Source organism: Hypomesus transpacificus, chromosome 20 (assembly GCF_021917145.1).
Source record: "Hypomesus transpacificus isolate Combined female chromosome 20, fHypTra1, whole genome shotgun sequence".
Lineage (NCBI taxonomy): Eukaryota > Metazoa > Chordata > Actinopteri > Osmeriformes > Osmeridae > Hypomesus > Hypomesus transpacificus.
In genome coordinates this window covers 903,641-918,366 of record NC_061079.1, presented here as the reverse complement: position 1 = coordinate 918,366, position 14,726 = coordinate 903,641, and the positions used below count along the sequence as shown (strand labels likewise).

The window sequence follows — 14,726 nt, the reverse complement described above, 5'->3', positions numbered from 1 at the left end:
ACCTCACCAGCCACACACACACCTCACCAGCCACACACACCTCACCAGCCACACACACCTCACCAGCCACACACACCTCACCAGCCACACACACCTCACCAGCCACACACACACACACACCTCACCAGCCACACACACCTCACCAGCCACACACACACACACACCTCACCAGCCACACACACACACACACCTCACCAGCCACACACACACACACACACACCTCACCAGCCACACACACCTCACCAGCCACACACACCTCACCAGCCACACACACCTCACCAGCCACACACACCTCACCAGCCACACACACCTCACCAGCCACACACACACACACACACCTCACCAGCCACACACACCTCCCCAGCCAAGCCAGACAAAAAGCTTGATAATATCAGGTGTTGCTGCCAATCCCCATAGGGAACCCTTGCCCTAGTCCCCCTCCTCCTACTCACACACACACACACACCGCCGACCCCACCTGCTCCTATAGGAAATAGCACCAAGGCTAACTGAGAAAATGTGTCAAGGTTACGGAGTGGAAATGGTGAGTTCCACAGAGATTAATCTAGCAGTCTTCTCTCTTTGTCCTAGGGTGAGACGATAAATCACCTGCAGGAAGATGAATATGAATCAGAGACTAGTCTCCTTTTAATGAAAGTGTGAGTCATCTTAGTTTATTGTCTCTTTGTCTGGGTGCAGATTTAAGGGAAGTAGTTGTCATGAACAAGAGCTCAAGTTCTCAAAGTGATGAAAAAATCGAATTCCCAACTGTACAAAAAAATAAATATTGTAAAGATGCGCGTTGACCTACTCATTTATATTTTGATTTGTTCATGTTTCTGGTCTTCTGCGAAATTACCTTAATTGAGGGCAGAGCCAGGAGAAAGCTTCCTTTCAATATGAAAGGAAAGATTGTTGCTCTAGTCGGAGGGAAATAGAACTACCAATCATAGTCAAACATCATTTATCGGTAGCATAGCAATCCTCACAATGACTGTACGCAAAACACAGTTTCTTGTGGTGTTTGACGAGCAGTAGGAGATGATGGAGGTTCTCTGTCTGTGTTGGTTGTTGTGTTTGTGCACGTGTGTTAGAGAGGGTCTGGGCTCTGATGGCACCGTTGTGTTTCCAGTTAACCCTCTGGGCTTGGAGGAAACGCACGGCTCTGTGATGGAGGCTCTGAGGGTGTGAGAGGAGCAGCTGGACGGGGGATCGGTTTGCACCCACACACACACACGTTGTTTTTTTGTCAAGTGGCGACTGTTAAAAAATAACATCACGATTATAAAAGAGAGAGAGAAAGAAATGTGAATGCCCGACTGTAGTCGTAAGAGATTCTATCCAGTCAATGCTTCATTTGAAAATAAGTTTTAGACTTATTTATTTTTTTACCATGTTTTGAACAAATCCGCTATTCTCTTTTTCAAAATAGCTTTTACAAAACGCTACTTAAGGAACTGAATTTTTGAAAGCAGGGGTTATGCATATTCCAAGTGATGTTTTTTATGTTCCATGTCTTCTTTCATGAGATCCCAGGAGAAACCCACTGAACTGATAGTCGACTGTGAAAATTGAGATGTTCTTAAAATCTCAAGTATTTGAACTAAAGCCCTCAGGGACGCTTTACTGCCATCATGTTGCTTTGACTCCTGAGTCTTGACACCAGTTGTTCCCACCAAACTGCTCCAGTGCTTACTGTAGAAACAAACAGGCTTGTCTCTATCTTGGTCGTACAGAACCCCGAACATAGATATATATTACATAGACATGCCTTCATGCCTGTTATTCCTTTTCATGGTATTGATGTAGTTTAGACTTCCTGGAACATTGGGAACTGGTAGTCTGACTCCCAGAGAACAGTGAACCTCATTATTTTGCTCTGAGACGGAAAATGCCAATCTAGTTTTTCCAGATCGTAAAGTAGAAATAATGCGGAACAGTATTTCTTTATCTAGTCTGTATGACCCCCCCCCCTCCTCTCTCTCACTAACACCCTCCTCCACTTCGACATTTTAAACGACGCTAGTCGTTGAAGCTAGTTTGCAAAGCAACAACCGCACCCTTCCACCTCCACGATTGTTTATGAACAATTTGATGGATTTGATTGATTTAAGTTGTATCAGTTCATCTGCAGATTCTCTGCCTTCCCTCTCCCAGCCAAGGCCTCCGTACAACTTCCTCCAGTACCTTCCACAAGGTCAACACTTGAACGCCTGTGAGAAAGGTTGGGTTTATCTGGAGGCCCGAGTGCTGAAAAGAGGAGAGAGAAGAAAGAAGGGGGAGAGTTTGTTTGTCTAAGACCTGCGAAAGCACACAGAGTTGATATTGAAAAACGTCACTTAGCAAATTTTACCTCCTCCGTTTTCACAACGTTCGGGGGGTTGCAACCTGAGACCAGTGGGGCAGTTGGTGGTCCTGGATGTAGAAATACTCAGACATGGGGGTACGGCGGGGGTCCCTATATGGTCCACATTGGCTTCTCATACAAGTTGTGACTGCAGGAGTTGAGTTTCTCTTCGGAATTCACCCTTAGTATATTTATGCAGCTCTGCCGGCTAACATATGTACAGTAACCACCTCTCCATGTGTAGTCGTAGGCTTCCTTGCTGCCTTGATTTAAAGTAGTTTGTTTGTCTTTCTTCACTGTGTCGTCCATGAAGGTTGGCTTCTATGTGAGCTTTAGGCTAACCCTTAGTCGAGTGAGTTATTCTCCCGAAACAATAGCTAGCTATAGCTTTAGTTAACTGCCGGGCTAAGTTACCTAGCATTATACTCGTAGCAATGATAAAACCAGTCTTTTCAGAATTCCCGGTCGTGAAAAACGACCTATCAGAGGGTGGGATTATTACCCCCAAAACACGCCCATAATGTAGCCTTATCATAGACTCATTTCTGGGGTTCAATTCCAAAACAGAAACCCAAAGACAGGTTAATGAAAACCCAAGACTGTGCAGTTCTACACTGCAGTGGGAGAGGAGCTTTGACAACCTGCGGAGAATGCTAATGGGAATCCAATAGAGCACTAAGGGCCATTCTGTACCCCATACCTGTCAAACAGGCTGCTCTCATGCCCCTTGTTATAACAGAATTAGTCTCCTTTCTCTCTGTGTCTCACTGTTAAACTCACCTTTCAGATTTCCGCGTCGGAGGAAGTCGTAGATTAGCTTCGACCCTTCCTGTAAGTGTGTTTTTTGCATTTACAGTTGTAGCATTGACGGCGTGTGGACATAGGGATGCCTTTGAGATGAGTGGCCACAATGGGACTATTGAGAAGATCTATGGGTGTCCAGAGCAATCTCTTCGCAGCTGTCGCCTTGAATCTCTGGTGTTTGCCAGGAGAGAGTCAGACTATAGACCCTCCTGCCCTCATTTCCCCTTGATGCTCCTATATCTCCTTCTCAACAGCATTAAAAAATATTTCTCTGTTCCCCGAGCTCTCTTAGGCCTACCCCCCACCCTTTCACCAAGTCCTCAGCACGCTGGTGCTGACTAAGTACCTGCGATTTCGGAGAGATACAAAAAACCAAAGCCGACTGAATGTTCTGTCTCTCTCATAGTTTGTTACTGTGTATTGGAGCGCAGCTAGTTTAAATTTGGATTGATTCCCTAAATTTAGGACCTGCCAGCGATAATTATTCATGCTCAAAGTGAAATGCCTCCAGCGCAATAACGGAAGGAATGGCTAGTTCCATTGACTGTGCTATTTTGGCCGTAGCTTCGCTTCATGAATATTCTGTTTTATTGCCTTCAGTGTGCATTTCTCTGTTGCGGTTGTTATGCGACTAAATTTGAATGAAAATTACCGTCAACGTTGGCTACCCTAGCAATAACGTGACAGGAAAAGTGTAGAAGCGGGTCTGCCCATAGCCTATAGTAGGCTACATGTCGGCCTTTTATATGTTGAAGGCTACAAGCTTTAGATGTTGGCTTTCCTAATGTCTCTGTTCTGTTTGACAAGAGCATGATTTGAATGTCGGCTGGAGCACGTTTCTGAGTAGAGTGCGTATTCGATGAAACATTTCAGGTAACACCAGCATCATTGTAGTGAAAAACTGAGAAAACGAGTCTCAACAGCGATTGATTTCTCTTTCATCTCTCTCTAAAGAGGGGGAAAACAGGAATAATTGATTCAGTAGACTGAAATCAAATGTTGGAGCCGGCAAATAATATAAATACTTACTTCTTTTTTTTTAAACCATTGATTCAGTTGAGTGATTTTCTTGTATTGAGTAGCTGATTAGTAGGTTGGCCGTAATCAGATTTCACTTCTGCTACAGCAGAAATGTACAGTGTACCTATACGTACGTATTTCCCTGCAGAAGTGGGCCCCCTATTGAACCTTTCAGCCCTTCTGGTGTTTGGATTGAGGAATGGGACAACTTGTTCATTGTTATGAAACAGCAGTGAATTTATTATAATCCATACATTATTCAGCTGTTTACTTTAAATATTAATCTAATCTAGATAGCCTCCATTAATTTGTCATAAAGAAGGCAATGAGTGGTTCTGGAATGCTCTAAAGCACTGAACTGGGAACGTTAAGTAACATGAGGTGCAGTAAAGAGCTTCCTGGTTAGGATCCATGTTTTATAATTCATGTTAAGAATCGTGAGTCCTTTAATGTCGACCTGTATGGCCATTCTTCCAGGTAGCTCAAAATAGTGATGCCCACAAACAGAGAAGCTCTATTATTCAACAGTTTCTCAGTTTGCCTGCTGCAAACAACCGCTCTACTGACCGCCCGTCTCCACTCAGGAGCTGCTGACTGTGATTGATGGCATCCCTCCGACTTGTAGGTGCTCTGCCGGCCTTTCTCTCTCCTTCCCTCTCTCCTTCTCTCTCTCTCTCTCTCTCTCTCTCTCTCTCTCTCTCTCTCTCTCTCTCTCTCTCTCTCTCTCTCTCTCTCTCTCTCTCTCTCTCTCTCTCTCTCTCTCTCTCTCACTAAAAGTCTGCCCAGCACTCCTGACCCCCCCCCCCCCCCCCCCCCACAGTGAGGTGACCAGAAGAACAGTTCTGAAGTATGTCAACGCAAGCGAGAAATCTATTTTTCACTTTTTACTTCACCACAGGGGGGGCACGTTATTTATGGTGTTTGAGATTGAGCTGCATACCTCGTAAGTGGTGTGACTCGGGTCCATATCTCCTGGTGTTGAGTGTGAGTTTCTCTCAGCTCAGTGGCTCTTAGGGAGCTGGCTGTAAAGTTTGTCATTCAAAGTGTGTTCACAACTTATTGGCCTTGTCCAGGAGCTGGGGTGTTAAATTTCAGCTCAGCTCAGCACTAGTGGTTCAGTCGAACTGCAAGAAATGGCGAGCACTTCTCAAGGTCATGCTCTTCCTCTAAACCTGGGGAGTAATCCCAGTGTGTGGGCATGTCAGTGAGGGGTATTGCCTGTGGTGTTTTAGAGGAACTCGTTTTTTGAAGTTGGGAACAAGGTCAAATCAACAATTTAAGGATGACAGTTGTCTACATAGGGTCCATAACTATAGAACATGGGATTTATAGTAACATATTGTCTTTGGTTGTTTAAAACTTAACACATGCTGTTGTGTTGATATTCACACCTAACCATTTTCTTTCCCCAAATGAGCTCATTACAGCACGCATTTAATTACTTATTGAACACACTTAGTATTTTCATATTCAGTGTTGTAATTCATCTTAGATAATGCTTTAAATTAACAGGTCTGCTGTTTATAAACCCGGAGGTAGGGAGTGGAAGGGAGAGGGAGAGAGAGAGAGAGAGAGAGGCAGGGAGAGAGAGAGAGAGAGAGAGGGAGAGAGAGAGAGAAGAAGAGAAAGAAGGAGGTAGAGAGAGGGAGAGGCAGAGAGGGAGGGCAATCACTAGCGGGGCAACCATGTTATCATCCATTCTGCGTGGTCAAGTTCTCCATCACATGATCGGAGAGGAGGATTACAGCATAGCTAAGCCCCAGATATTTTCCATCTTCTGCAGGTCTAATTAATCAGAGCAGCTGTACCAGGGGGATTAACAGTTCCCTCTGCAATTTGCAGCTCGCGCCCTGCTCAGTCCACGCTCGGAAGCAGGCCAAAGCTCTTCTTCGGTGGATTTCATCCTCCCAGAAACCGTGCTGACCTCCAGAAAGGATCAACGGCAGTTGTGCCTGTAGTAATGTACTGCTCGATAAATGGCGTGAACCTTCATTAGAAGGGGGTAGATGCACGCGCACACACACTCATTAACACTCCTAACACACAGACAGCGAAAGACAGACGCAGTCAGCCCTCAGATGGTTGCCGATCGAGGCCTGGTTGCGAGTGGACACGTTGGAGTTCCCTTATCAGAGAGGTTGCTTCGACAGAGTGTTTAATTCGCCAGACCTAATGAGAGGCTGTGTTAACGTGAGTCACTTAAAGCATCAGGAGCGCTCATTAATAGTCTTGTTTTCACGAGGGCCTCAGCGCTAGTGCTAATGGACTGACAGCAATGCCCCTCTTCCGATGTCAGTTAATGACCTGTACTGTCACGGTCGACTTGAGTTTTAAAATGGAGGCTAGTCGTCGTTGTTATTGGTGGAGCGGTAGTCACGGCGATGTGTGGTAGGGAGATCAGCGAGGAGGAGGAGAGGCCGCTGGCCCTGTCTTGGTTGTGGTTTGCTTTCAGAGCATGACTCTGTCTTCACATGAGAACGGTTGGAAAATGGCACCTTCCTCAAGGACAGTACTTACACAGACACGGGCATATGCAATTCCCGCCTCCCCTCCCCACAATCTTAGCCCCGCTCTGCCCCTCTCCGGCCCTGCAGGGAGAAAGAGAGTGAGTCATCGTAGCGATGAAGGAGCTCTCCCTGTGGGCAGCAGGGGAACTGTGGAAGGCACCGGAAGGCTGGGGTCGAACCCAGGTGATGCGCGACACAACTAACCATCTCCTTCTCTTTGACTGGTCCTCTCATCCGATCCCACAGCGCAGGAAGAAAACAGTCTATTCCTGAACAATGAATGCACGATGAACAGATACGTTTAAAGATATTTCTGTGACCTGGAGTTTGTCTCTCCGCTCGCTCGCTCTTCCAAAAAAAAAACAGCATCTGGAAGCCTTCAAAAATGGATATTCTTGTATTATTATTTAACATACTGCAGAAGAATGCAAGTGTGAATGCGGTCAGGCGGCTAAGTTGATTGCATTCCTGTACCGTAAGTCGTGAAAGCTCGCGTGGGTCGAGTCCTATTTTCTTTGGCTTTTCTCGACCGTTGTGCTTTTTCGGCGGCTATCACAGAATCAGTAGTATGTTTTAGTTTCACTGGCTCATATTCAGCGGGCCCTTTTATTTACAATATCCTGAGAGAGGGGATCTGAGGCAAGCAACATCTGTGAATGATTTAGACGAAACAGGACTGGACCCACATGCATTCCACATCACAGCCTCTCTTCGCTGAGGAGAGCGTGTTGATAAATAAATCGTTTGGCCGTAACGCTAATGACCCCTGAGTAATGACCTGGGCTACTGTCATGAAAGATGAGGGCCTGAATGGGGAAAAATGCTACTAACGTCCCCAAAGGTTCACGTTAGAAAAGCATTACACATTCAGCACAGCCTCCCCCCCAAATATAACCTCATCCCTTACAGACAGACACATCACTGGTTCCAAAAACCGCAGAAGCATAGAATATCAGATTTTTGGGAAAACTTTTTATTTTGGACTTCAAATGTGCAGCAAGTTTTATAACAGAAGTGAGGGATGACACAATCTGCTCGTGAGTTTCAAGGCGCCGGGCGTTTCTGAAGAGATAAGCTCAGAAAGATAGACCTGTTGTCTAACAGATGGATAGAGATATGGCCAGAGGCTTCAAGCAGGGGAGAGAGTTGAGGGATATTAAAGGACTATCTTCTGGTCAACAAGGGCAGGTTGACTGTTGGATCTAAACCATGAAAGTGTTTTCAGATCTGAAATCAAGGTGCAGCTGAAGCCCTAATAAAAGAAGGGAATTTATTTATTCTTCCTCAAAGATTGGTTGTTTGCTAGTTTGGTTTGTAGTCTTGTAATTCCCTATGTCAGTCTGAGCCACTTTCTTCATCTGCATTCATTTTCAGTCAGTGTCTATGACACAGGACATGAGCCAGGATCCTGTTCTGAACCGGGAACTCTCTACGAACTCTGCCAGATTACCTAAGGCAAAATATCACTAAGGACTCCTCACCAAACCGTAGCTTGGCAACCACGGTTTTAAATCAGGGTTTGCCATCACTACCTCGTAGATAATGCCTGTCTGGCCCCCGTCAGTTCCTCCGGTGACAACAGGACGTTTGTCACCGAGAAACTTGTTAAAACAGAGGGCACAGGAGCATGCACTTTCCAAGCAACGCCCCGCTAAATTTGACAGGCGTGCTGGAGAGCCGATGTTATCGCGACAGGGTTCGGTGCCACCAGTCTTTCTGGTACACGACAAGTGACTGATGGGAATCGCAAAGATCTCGCTTCAGTCTTGGTGAAGGGAGGGGGATTTTTGTATATATATATGTGTTTGTAGCAACGTGTCAAAGTCTGGAGTCCCTGGTCCCCCAGTTTTAGATGGGCGGGGGTGACTTGGGCTGGTTGTTGACAGAGACCATGTCCGTCCACCGCCCCCCCCCCCCCCCCCCCCCCCCCCCCCCGCCCCGTTGGAGTCTTGCGGTGTGGTAACAGGCACAGACCCTCCTCTACTTTGTAATGGGGTATTTGGGCTGCTGTTGACATTAGCTCTATCACTGTAACACAAGCTCCTCAACCAAACAAACCAGAGGAGAGGAGAGCCAGGGGTAGCTTTCATCTGCCGGAGAAACAAAGGTGTCGCCTTGCCCTCTAAATATTTAGCAAATTTGAAACTGCTGCTATTTGTTTTTGTAGTCTTTCAATTCGTGCACAGGCCGGAATAACATCTCCTAAGTTCCCAGAATGCACCAGGAGGAGGAGAGCTGAGATGCTGTGAGGATAAATACTTGCATTTCATTTTTAGGACAATGAGACCAACACCTGAAATGGTAAAACATGTCATTGAATGTATGTCTAGGCAGTGAACAGGTTGTTCTAAGCAAAGGGTACTTAAAGATGTCTTTCTTTTGAAAGGAAGAAACTATTCCTCCATGGTACCTTGAGATATGTTCAAGTGAGGCAGAGTTCGGCCTTGATTAGAACCTTGCACAGATGATGGGGTTGGTTATCCGTGAACTGGAAACTGCAGGGAACAGGCCTTGATTCTAGATAGAGGGTAGATAGAGATGTAATGATGGTTATAATTCAATTTAGTAGCGAGGGGAAACAAAAGAGTCAAACTGATGTCACTCATTAGGTATCTGCTAGTCTGTGGCTGCAGAGACTGTCTCAGCTCCACTGTCCCATTCCAGAAAGTAATTGAGTTTCTTATAATCTCTTAGAGGGCTTAGGGTTGCGATTAACATCATTTTGAAATTGGGCTCCTTCACTCAGCGAATTGTTTTATATCTTCCTTTCCCTCTTCACCTAGCAGTTTATCTGCTCTGTAAACTGAACAGGCAACAAAAGAGAATCCAAAAGAATGACCTTGAAGCTGGTTCTGAAGGTCCGGGGGGTAATTTAGAGAGTGGCAAGTTGTTAAATCTATGACTTGCTAATTTTACTCGTTCCCAGTGGGGTTTGGTAGAAGATTGGCACATGTAGAATGCTGAAAAATCCTGGCTGTAGCACAAGGATTATAGTGCCAATTAGATGGCAATATATTTCCCCCGTAAATATACAGTACTAAAACATATCTGACATTGCCAGTCACTGTTTCCGGGCAAAAATGCTGGATTGCTTTTCAAGGTTTGCTTAGAACAAGAGTGCTCATGTCATTGCTGGACCATATTAAAGTCAAATAAAACTTATTTGGAACTTCAAAGTCATATCCCATAATTTATAGGATTTTTTTAATGTCTCCGCTTACTATCCCAAGAGGAGTGTGTCATGGGAAAAGAGCAAAGTTTGTCGGATGATACAAGGTCAGTAGTCATTCGTAGGTAGTAAATAGTCGATGAATCGATCTTCACCTGAACATCAAATAAACGTTACTTCACACTAGTCGTTCAGGTGAAGCAACTCACTTAACATTGAACAGTTTATCATGTGTCACCATGCAGGTTGGCATGTGTTTCTACGATCAATCCAGAACCAAAGCAATTATTTTCCTCACCCCCGCTAAGAACGACTGCAGGTTTTCACTGAGAACTTATCTCAAGATTTTAGAGGTGCGGACACACCTACTGCACTCCAATTGAGAGATCCAGCCTCGAAATATCCCTGCTCACTCAACCCTGTCCCCCAGTCCAGCTCTCTCTGATCTGGGCTGAGACTGGCCTCTCTCCCTGGAGATGCCTCGCTGATACCCTACCCTCCAACGGTCACAGCTCAATAGTGACGATTGTTTGCTCCTCAGCCCCCCCACAACGGGCTCCACCCATCCTAGTCCTCCTCGCCTCTTATTACTGAACGGTAGAAGAAAAAGAAAAAAGACCAACTGTTCCAATCTGAACTCCGAGTGGAAGTGTTGTCCCCCATGCTGCAGAGCACCTGCCAGGTATGCCTCCCTGGTGAGACTTTGGAGAACAGCTTTCAGTGTCAGAGACCTGGGTGCTAATCGGCCAAAGCTGTGTGTGTGTTTGTGGGGGGGGGGGGGGGGGGGGTGTGCTTACAACCCGTCAGTGAGTATGTAGCATATGTGTGTGTGTGTTTGTGTTGGTGTTTGTTAGTGTGTGTGAGTTTGTGTTTTTGTGTGATAGTATGTGTGTAAATAGTATCTGTGTATGTGTGTGTCTTTGTTTGCAGGCTCCGTGGTAACTGTAACAGGGAAGGGGGTGGGGTCCAGGGTTCAGGAGATATTTGGAGTGGCTCTGCAGCTCTTGCGAGACGCCACCGATACTAACATCACTGCTCTGGTTCTCTCAGACGGCTTGAAGCCAGCGAGATCCTCCACTGTTCAGGGCAGCTGCCTAGTTCACCCAGCCATGGGTCACCCAGCCATGGGTCACCCAGTCAGGCTGAAGGGTCGAAGGGGCAGGGGAAGACCCACTCCCACCCTCCAGGTCATCTCTCAGACTTTCTAACACTGTATTCAGCTGTGAGAATGGCACGGCAGGAATAGCAGCGGTGGATGTCAGTGAAGGTTGCTTATATTTACATTTACATTTAGTCATTTAGCAGACGCTCTTATCCAGAGCGACTTACAGTAAGTACAGGGACATTCCCCCCCGAGGCAAGTAGGGTGAAGTGCCTTGCCCAAGGACACAACGTCATTTGGCACGGCGGGGAATCGATCCGGCAACTTTCTGATTACTAGCCCGATTCCCTCACCGCTCAGCCATCTGACTCCATGCTTGATGTCACTTTAGTCCGCATCAAAGAGGTGAGACTGGGGTGGGTTAGGGACACTTAGCATAGTGAAGTGAAGGTCTTCTACAACTTGAGCTTCAGTAAACAGTGATGAGATATTCACACACAGTTCAGACAAGAGGCTGTCTAGGACTCTGTGAAAGGAGAGACTACTATAGAGTCTGGATTCTACACCCTACTGTAGAGCAGTCATGTTCCTGTGAATCGTACAACATTGACATGTTCACTCAGTCGGAGCACAGTTGAGCTAGCAGTTCATGAAAAAGACAGCAGATCAAAGTGCTTCTCCGTCTAATAATAACTGTCTTTTCTTTTCACACATCAGTTTCAGAGAAAAAAAATAAAGAAGTCCTTTCGCACGAATCATTCAAGAGAAGAATGTGCAGGTTAAAAGGGTCTGGAAGTCAAAATGTTGTTAATGTTAGCGTTAAATGCTACAGTCCCAGCGCTGTCAGCATTAGCAATCAAGACAGCAGGCGGTCTCTTAAAAGCATGCACTTTACTGAGAACACCAGTGACCCTTGTGGGTCGTTGTACGCCTCCATGACGGTTCTGCTTTTCTCCTGCCCTCAGCACCGCATCGCTGTGTGACACTCCGAATGGGCTGAACTTCCTGTCACTTCCAAAACATTAAAGGATAAAGACTCTGTTCTGTAAGAGCAGTTTAAGCCTGACATTCAGTGCAGGGCTTTTATTTTTGGTGTGCCAAGTGTTGGTTGTGAATCCTAAGTTCATTAGAAGCTGAACGAGGAAGAGTTCGGTGGAGATATCAGCTGGAGCGTTGAATGACCAAGGGCCTTTCTTGAAACTGCCTCACTTTGTCATAAAAAAACCCCATCTTGTTTCACCCTCAACACTTACATCTATTCTCCTTTGAGGGGCACCCACAGCTTTCCAGAGCTATTTGAATGATTTTCAAGAATGAATCAATCCACAATACACACAACAAACACAGTGTTGACCCAGTCCAGTCTGAAACAGATTCTGACCACGGTGTGTCAGGGTGAAAGGGTGACTATTTTGCTCTCTGCGGCAATCCAACCCACACAACATCCCCTCAGAGAGCTTGCTACAGCTGTATTTTACTTCCTAATTGTGTTAGTGTCCACAGAATAGCCGAAAACGATCAAATATTTTCATGGTATGGGTACTCTCTTCCGTCAATGTGCAAGCTGACCCCAAATTGAAGTGGAAGAACAGGATATTGAAGTGCTTCGCTTATGGCTGCTCACAGATTGCTGATTATGGCGTGACCTCGATGCTGAAAGGATACGATGTAACCTGAGATAGTGTTAATCTTTTAAGCCAACACAAATTCAATTACCAACAGGCAAACACAATTGCCCTCGAGCTGCAGAGATTTTACAGTTGAGAGAGCGTCTGTCTGTGACAACAACCTTCAAACTAGCTCACCTTTTTATGCTTGTCCTTCATTTATCCCCTCTAGAACACATGAGAAAATGATTAGACTCGCTCTAAAGTTTCATCTTGTTTTCAATGTTGTTATTTGGCACAGTGGTGAGAGGATGTTCGAGGTGCTGTGAAGAGAGGATAAACACAGCACCGCAAAGTTTGTGTAAAATAACTCTGACTTGTATTTTTCGCCAGTGAAAATAAATGAAATCACAGCTACAGTTTTGCTGAGCTCACCCCTAACGTTCACCTTGTCTCCCTCTCCTGTTCTCTCTCTCCTGTTCTCTCTCTCTCTCCTGTACCCCTGCTTCTGCCGGCGCCTCTCTTGCCCTACGATGTCCCCTTCCTAACCCATCTGCCTACAGGTGAGTCATCTTCCTGGTAACATGTGAATGTGTTGTGTTTCACTGTAGCTGCCGTGCAAACCTATTTGATTGACTAATGAACCTGTGGGTAAAATCATATCCTTACACCTAGTGGAAACTCACATGCAGATGAATCCACTCGATCCCTTTAATGCACAGCCTACACACACACACACTCTCCCACACACACACACACACCCTTTACCCATGCACAGATGCAGACTCGCCATCTGAAGACTTAATAAACTTTACAAGCTTTAAGGGTTTTGTTTTCATAATAGCACTCTAAATCCGGTCATGATTAAGCAGTTCTGCAGACTGGATATCTTCCATGCTCTCTCTCTCTCTCTCTCTCTCTCTCTCTCTCTCTCTCTCTCTGTCTCTCTCTGTCTCTCTCTCTGTCTCTCTCTCTTTTTCTCTCTCCCTCTGTCTCTCTCTTTCTGTTTCTTCTCCTCGACCGCTCTGATCTCCTCCCTCCATCAACACCCGTTCTGTTCAGGAGGGTAAGAGAGAGAGCCTAACCCTCAGGTCTTCCGTTCTGTTCAGGAGGGTAAGAGAGAGAGCCTAACCCTCAGGTCTTCCTCCCTCTCTCGGCCTGGGTGTTGGCCCAGAGTCAGGGAGCAGCTCTCCGCCCATCAGCTACGTGCCACACGTACGCTCCTCAGGGCCGTGTCAGGGGTTCTCGCGGCACAGACTCTGTGTTCTCGCAGCAGGACAGAGACTCCTCCTCTCCAGGTGTAGTCATGATGTTGTTTTGACAGTGTATCTTTATGCGTGCTGTGATTGTGCGATCTAATGTCACGGCTGGTGCACGGTCGGATCCTGACACAGAGGGAAAGCGAGGCCTTTTTTTTGCTTTGGTGGAAAGGCCTTCACGGGCCATACCACGCAGGCAAGCTGCACACGCGGGTGTTGTGATAGTGAAGTCTGCTGTTGCTGGGTCTCGATTGCGTCATGTTTTATTGCAGCAGGGCAGTCGACAGTGAGCGAAGAGAATGGGACCAGAGGGTTCTGGAAAAGCAGAGGCCTCTTCTCTGCCAGCTGTAATTAGCGCCCGTGGCTATTCTTAAGCTCGACAGTAGATTTTCTGGGTCTGCAGAGCCCAGGAGATCCGCCTTAGCCCGGCCCGTTGTGGAGAGACAGCCCACAAACGCTCACCTCTCTGGGGCTTTGTTCAGCTGTCCGTACGGCTCGCCGGAGCTCTGTCTTTGGTCAACAACAGGCGTGTTGTGGGAGGAGCTAACAGGTTGTGGGTGGGTCACCTCGCACAGCAGGGGGCCGGGGGGAGGATGGGAGGGGCGCTGAGGGCTGGGGCAGGGAGGGGGGCTGAGGGGTGGGGCAGGGAGGAGATCTCTCTGGTTGGGAATGAAGCACAAGTCGTGGTTTTGTTTTTACACAAATACACACAACACAAATACAGTCCAGATCCTGGTTGTTTACAGCGTCAGGTGTTGGGGGGGGGTGGTATTCCACAACATGGCCTTGATATTACAACTGGCGAATCATCTCACTGCTGTTGATGTGTTAACACCTCATATGTTTACAGCTCGTTGGATGAATTGTGTGACATGCCAGCCTAAAACGGTCGGCTAGAGTTTTATTGTCAG

At 46.5% G+C, this 14,726-nt stretch overlaps 1 protein-coding gene across 11 annotated transcripts in view; it reads left to right on the top strand.

Moving 5' to 3' along the window:
- ncam1a (neural cell adhesion molecule 1a) overlaps window positions 1–14,726 on the top strand; it is a 155,154-nt gene that overhangs the window by 17,289 nt on the left and 123,139 nt on the right. The gene's annotated exons all lie outside the window — the stretch shown is intronic.